The 7183-nt window shown below is 45.5% G+C and overlaps 1 pseudogene; it reads left to right on the top strand.

Annotated features, from left to right (window-relative positions):
• Window positions 1-1892: 1892 nt before the first annotated feature.
• LOC101713093 (nuclear receptor coactivator 7 pseudogene) lies at window positions 1893-5160 on the top strand (annotated as a pseudogene).
• Window positions 5161-7183: the final 2023 nt, after the last annotated feature.

Raw genomic sequence — 7183 nt, 5'->3', positions numbered from 1 at the left:
TGCACTCATAGGTGGGGCTTTTGGGGGGAAAGTGATTGGATCATGGGGTCATCTTTTGTAATTAAATGTGCTTTGGAAGGTAAAGCCTGGTTGGAGATGGTTGGTCAGTAGGATGTGGGCTGGAAGGGCAGATCTCCCTCCCTCCTCCTTAGATCTCTCTCTGTTTCCTGCTGCCATGTCCTGAGGAATTCTCCTTTGCCATGGTGCCCTGCCTTGGAGCCAGCCAACTATGGACTGAAACCCCTATAAACTATGAACCAAAATAAACCTTTCCTTTAAAAAAAAAAAAAAAAAAAAAAAAAAAGAACTAGAGAAAACAATCCTAAAATTCATACGGAACCAAAACAGACCCAGAATAGCAAAAACAATCCTGGCGAACAAGAGCAGAGCAAGAGATAGTACAGTCCTGTATTTCAAGTTATATTACAAAGCTATAGTGATTAAAAATAGCATGGTACTGACACAAAAAGAGACATGTGGATCAGTGGAACAGAATAGAGTATGCAAAATCAACTCGAGGCACATTCGGCCATCTGATCCTTTCCAAAAGGGCCAAAAAGATAAACTGGAGGAAAGATAGCCTCTTTAACAAATGGCATTGGGAAAACTGACTATCCACATGCAGAAGATTGAATGTAGACCCATATCGTTCACCATGTACTAAAATAAAATAAAAATGGATCAAAGATCTAGATATTAAAACAGAAACAATCTGCTAGAAGATAAAATAGGTAAAACTCTTCAAGACATACACATAGACTTTCTGAACAGAACCCCAATTGCACAAGAAATAATACCAAAAATCAACAAATGGGATGATATAAAATTTAAAATCTTCTGAAAAGGAAACAACAGACAATGAAGAGAAAACCTACAGATTGGGAAGAAATTTTTGCCATCTATGTCTCAGACAGAGAACTAATATCTCGGATACATAAAGAACTCAAAAATATTAGACCCCTCAAAACCAAAGACCTAAACCAAAAACCAAAAGACCCAATTTAAAAATGTGCAACTGAAATGAATAGACATTTCTCAGAAGTAGTACAAATGACCAATAAGTAATGAAACTACGTTCAACATCTCTGGCCTTTAGAGAAATGTGAATCAAAACAACACTCAGAGCTTACCACCAGCCACCAGGACAGGGTGAAGAGGACCTCCCCGGGCAGGCCCACCAGCTGACGGCTGGGCCAAACTGAGCCAGCGGGGCGGAGTGGGGCCAAGCGGTTGCAGGCTGACTGGGACCTGCTTGCTCTGGCTTGCTCCACCAGTTTGCCACCAGCCACCAGGACAGGATGAGAAGAACTCGCCCCCCCACTCAGGTCCACCAGCTGACCGCTTGGCCGCGTGGGCGCCTCCAATAATACTGACCCCCACCCCGGCCTCTGGTCTTTTGGCTGTGCAGCTACTTGGTTACAGACTGCAGAGGCACAGGGGGACAAAAGCCATTGTCCTGAGCTCCAGAAGTAAACAACAGAGAGAGTGCCTGTCTCAGGCTCCCTGATGAAAACAAGCCCACTGGAAAAGTGAAGGGAATCTCCGCAATAAAGGCACACCAGACCACCGTGATTGGTAAATTGGAGGGATTATCACCTCCCATCGGAAACTGGACTTTCTTCACGGGAAGAGCAGCTGAAACCTGCAGTAGAAACTTGCAAAGTGGGTCCGGCCCGCGAGGCTGCGCGCGCAGCTCGGGGCGGGGCCGCCGGGGGCTGACCGGCCGTGGCTGCCGAGGCGGCGGGGGCAGGGAGCATGCGGTAGCGGCCGCCCGTGCTCCCCGGGCCGGCGCCAGCGCAGGCGGAGCTAGGGCGTCTGCACCGCCCCCGCCCTCCGCGGGGCGGACCAGGCCTGAGGAGCCGCGCTTCTGCACGAGGCCGGGATGTGCTCGCTCCCGGCGTCCGGCCTCCCCGCCGCCGCCGCCTGCCCCTTAGGGCTATGACTCATTGATTACAAAGGACTTTTCCAGATATTTTGCACTTTTGGTTGTGTATTACGGATACCAAGGAAGAGAAGAAGGAACGGAAACAAAGTTATTTTGCTAGATTGAAAAAGAAAAAACAAGCCAAACAAAATGCAGAGACAGAGACGGCAACAAGTATAGCTAGCTACAAGGCCTCCTCCTGGGAAAGACAATGCGAATTCTGTCATTTTGGAACAAGACAAGTGCAACATTGCTGTGGAAGAGAAATATATTACTGACGAGAAGAAAAAAAGGAAAAATAACCAGCTAAAGGAAATCAGGCGTACAGAGCTGAAGAGATATTATAGTGTTGATGACAATCAAAACAAGACACATGATAAAAAGGAGAAGAAGATGGTGGTTCAGAAGCCCCACAAAACCATGGAATACACCGCTGGAAGCCAGGACACCCTAAACTCCATAGCTCTGAAGTTTAACATCACTCCCAATAAATTAGTGGAACTGAATAAACTGTTCACACACACTATTGTTCCAGGCCAGGTCCTCTTCGTGCCAGGCGCCAGCTCTCCCTCCGGTTCCTTGAGGCTCTCCTCCTCCAGCCCTGGTGCTACCGTCTTTCCCTCGTCGTCAGACACGGAGTACGACAAGCTTCCTGATGCTGACTTAGCAAGAAAGGCCTTAAAACCCATCAAAAGAGACTTGTCATCTACTTCAGAAGATGAGCCAGGCGTGGTGAAATTTCTAAAAATGAATTGTTGCTACTTCACCGATGGAAAGGGCGTGGTCGGAGGCGTCATGAGCGTCACCCCCAACAACATCGTGTTCGACCGCCGCAAGTCTGACCCCCTGGTGATCGAGAACGGCTTTGAGGAGTATGGCCTCATCTGCCCGATGGAGGAGGTCGTGTCCATCGCGCTGTACAACGACATCTCCCACATGAAGATCAAGGACGCCTTTCCATCGCCTGGAGAGTGGGAAGACCTGATGTCAGAGAGGGACCTCAGCCCCTTCAGTAAGTTCAAGTCCGTCAGTAAGGAGAAGCGGCAGCAGAGCAGGGTCAGGACTGGGGCTTCGGGCCCCATGCGGGCAGGATCCGCGGAGGGCGCCCCCCAGCACCCCGGCGACACAGGCCCAGGGCCCGCGGGCGGCCTCGGCTCGAGCGGCTCCGGGTATTGGAGACGCGAGGAGCTGCGGCCCGCCGGGGAAACCTTTCCCGCTGGGAGCGAGCCCGGCAGGGAACCTGCAGGTCCATGCCCTCACTTTAAATCTGCAGCCAAAGAAAAGTGCCTGGAAGGGGAGGACGATGACTTCGTGGACTTGGAAGAGATTACTTCTCTACTGAGAGCGGAATGAAGAAAAGCGACGCCTCAAAGGAGCACCTTTCGGTTGGTCCAGAGGAGCCGCGAACAGACTCTTCCGCTGCCGCGGGGCTGGAAGGGGACCGTGGACTCGGAGGCCTTCGAGGAGCGAGCCTCCGCGCAGGAAGTGGAAGCGGACACGCAGTCGGGCTGCGCAGAAGGCTGACTGGCAGACTCCTTGAGCTACACGAAGACCTCGATAAAATGAAACTCATTGAGTTCTACCTCGCTCAGAGCAAAGAAGGGCCTTGGGAGGCCAAGAATTCGCAGGAGGCAGAATTGAGCGACCGCGCGGACATAGACATCACTCTGAGCAGCGCTCTTCCCCAGCAGGCGACGCGCGACTGACAGCCCCCAGGATCCTGGTGAGGCCCCGGAAAAGGAGACAGAGCCTCTCGCCCTGCAAGGGGACCCTGATGCGGAAGAAAACAGCATCGAAGGGGCTCTAGCCTCCCCTGTGGAGCCAACCCTCGATGACAGCCGCCCTGGCGTGCAGATGAACAGCAAATCCGAGATTCAGTTGTGGCTGTTAAAGAGGATTCAGGTGCCCATTGAAGATATCCTTCCCTCGAAAGAAGAAAAGAGCAAGACCCCACCCATATTTCTGTGCATCAGAGTGGGCAAACCCATGAGGAAATCCTTCGCCACTCACATGGCTGCCATGGTGCAGCAGTATGGCAGGCGCAGGAAGCAGCTGGAGTACTGGTTCACCGTCCCTCGGAAGAGGGTGGATCATTTGTACACGTTCTTTGTCCAGTGGTCTCCCGATGTCTATGGGAAGGTTGCCAAAGAGCAAGGCTTCGTGGTGGTGGAGAAGGAAGAGCTGAATATGATGGACAACTTCTTCAGTGAGCCAACAACGAAGAGCTGGGAGATCATCACCGTTGAGGAGGCCAAGCGCAGGAGGAGCATGTGCAGCTACTACGAGGATGAGGACGAGGAGGGGCTGACTGTGCTGCAGCCCCACAGCGTGCTGCTGGAGAGCATGCACATCGAGCAGCTGGCATGACACCTCCCAGCACGGGTGCAAGGCTACCCTTGGAGACTGGTCTAACACACGCTGGGGCACGGGACCATCCTGAAGATGCTCTACTGGAAGTCTGTGTCGCTGGACAGTCCAGTGCTGCTGGTCATCAAAGACATGGATAACCAGATCTTTGGAGCACATCCGATGCATCCCTTCAAGTTCAGCAGCCACTATTACAGCACAAGAGAGACTTTTCTCTATACATTTAGCCCCAACTTCAAGGTCTTCAAGTGGAGTGGAGAAAATTCATATTTTATCAATGGAGACATAAGTTCTTTAGAACTTGGAGGTGGAGGGGATGATTTGGTTTATGGCTAGATGCTAATTTATACCATGGATGAAGCAACTCTTGCAGCACTTTCAATAATGATATTCTTTCCAAAAAGGAAGACTTCATAGTTCAGGACCTAGAGGTATGGACATTCGAGTGAACTTCAGTCTGCCTTGAACTATCACATGAAAAAGACTGGGTTAGCTCAGTCCTCCTGACGCTCACCAAAAGACGAAGAAGGTCCAGCCCCTGCTGCCTCATCCGACCACAATGCTTTTTTTCTGCCATCAGCTCTGAGCATGATCACCTTGCAGAAAGACCCCGAAAGGTACGTGTGGTGGGCAGACACTGGAGAAAGACCTTTAATGGCCAGATTTCTGAGAAAAGACTTTGTACTTCCACTTCTTCCAAATGCACACTGTGAGGAATCAAAGTGTTTATAGATGTATGAGTGGAATGCAATTTTTATTTTTGGTAACTGTGGAAAAAAAATACTGTGGAAATATATATATCTCTTGTGTATTTATCAGCGTAATTTTCATTACCAAAATGTACAGCTGTTGTTTGCCATAGAAAAGGTTAATCTCATTTAGAAAAATTGAAAGGAAATAACACTTAAAAAGAATGTATGATTTTTAAAAATTGTTTTATTTATTTCTAGTATATTGTCTGGAGTGTGTTAGCAGGGTTTTTTTCTTGTTAATATGTCAAATCTTGAAATAAATGTATACATTTTGTGCTATGTTTTGGGGGAACACCTTTGTTTGATTTATATAGTTTTATAATGATTTTTTTTTGCCCTGATTGTTTAGGGCAGTGATAGATCTTGAGCAGTATGTGTATATGTATGTGTATAATTTCTGAATTTTAAAAAGCTCATTACCAATGTTCATTGATTGTTATATAGGCCAGCTTTTTTTTAGTCATGCAAAGGGTACGTTTTAAATTACTTCCCCTGAACAAATTTGTGTAAAGCAGAAATATCATTTCTCACAGTCAAAAGTTCATATTTATAAAATGAATACTTTTATGAACCTAGAACAAGCTCTGGTTCTGAAAAGAAAATGTTTCGCTTCTTCTAAAATCATGTGTGCTCAGGTCATTCTCCGGAATAGACCACATGCTAGCTCATAGGACATGTCTAAGTAAATGTAAAAGAATTAAAGTTGCCCCCTGAATATTATCAGACCATAGTGCAATGAAATTGGAGATCAATAACATAAGAAACCACAAAAGCCCAACAAACACATGGAAACTGAATAACACCCTCTTGAGCAACCAATGGGTCACAGAAGTAATTAAAGAAGAAATTAAACAGTTTCTACTAGTAAATGAAAATGCCAGTACAACATATAGGAATCTGTGGGACACAATGAAAGCAGTTCTACACAGGAAATTCATAGCAGTGAATCCCCATATTAGGAAAACAGAGAAAACTCAGATAAAAAACCTAATGCAGAACCTCAAGCTCCTAGAAAAAGAAGAGCATAATGAATCCAAAGCTCATACAAGAGAGGAAATTATAAAGATTAGGGCAGAAATCAATGAAATGGAGACTAAGAGAACAATGCAAAAAATCAATGAATCAAAGAGTTGGTTTTTTGAAAGAATGAGTAAAATCGATAAACCTTTAGCCAACCTTATCAAAAAAAGGAAAGAAAAGGCACAAATACATGCAATTAAGAATGAAAAAGGTGAAGTCACAACAGATCCAACAGAAATCCAGAGGGTCATCAATACCTACTTCGAGAACCTCTACTCCAATAAAATGGAAAACGCAGAAGAAATGGGCAGATTCCTAGATACATACAAATTGACAAAGTGAAATGAAGAAGATATAGAAATTCTAAACACCCCAATTACAATGAGTGAAATTGAAAATGTAATAAAATATTTACCAACAAAGAACAGCCTAGGTCTGGATGGCTTCACTGCTGAATTTTACAAGACATTTAAAGAAGAACTATCACCATTACTCTTTAAACTCATCAAGGAAATTGAAAGGGAAGCAATACTTCCAAATTCATTCCTGGAAGCAAGTGTTACTTTGATTCCAAAACCAGGGAAAGACCTTACCCAAAAAGAGAACTACAGGCCAATCTCCCTAATGAACATAGATGCAAAAACCTTCAACAAGATACTGGCAAACAGAATACAGATCAAGAAGATCATACACCCTGAGCAAGTCAGATTTATCCCAGGGATGCAAGGATGGTTCAACATTCATAAATCAATAAATGTAATACACCATATTAACAGAGTCAAGGACAAAAACCATATGATCATCTCAATAGATGCAGAAAAACATTCGACAAAATCCATCACCCATTCATGATAAAAACCCTACAGAAAATTGGCATAGAAGGTCTTTATCTTAACCTGATTAAGGCTATCTATGAAAAACCAACAGTCAACATCATATTAAATTGTCAAAAACTGAAAACTTTCACACTAACATCAGGAACAAGACAAGGATGCCCACTATCAACACCCCTGTTCAATTTTCTGGAAACTTTAGCCACAGCAATTAGAAAAGAAAAAGAAATAAAAGGAATAAAAAAAGGAAAAGAAGAAGTTAGACTGTCATTATTTGCTGACGATAT

The sequence above is a fragment of the Heterocephalus glaber genome, unplaced genomic scaffold (genome assembly GCF_053883595.1).
Source record: "Heterocephalus glaber isolate CG9 unplaced genomic scaffold, H.glaber_assembly_v1.0 deba00001755, whole genome shotgun sequence".
Taxonomy (NCBI): domain Eukaryota; kingdom Metazoa; phylum Chordata; class Mammalia; order Rodentia; family Bathyergidae; genus Heterocephalus; species Heterocephalus glaber.
This window is presented reverse-complemented; position numbering and strand designations above follow the sequence as displayed.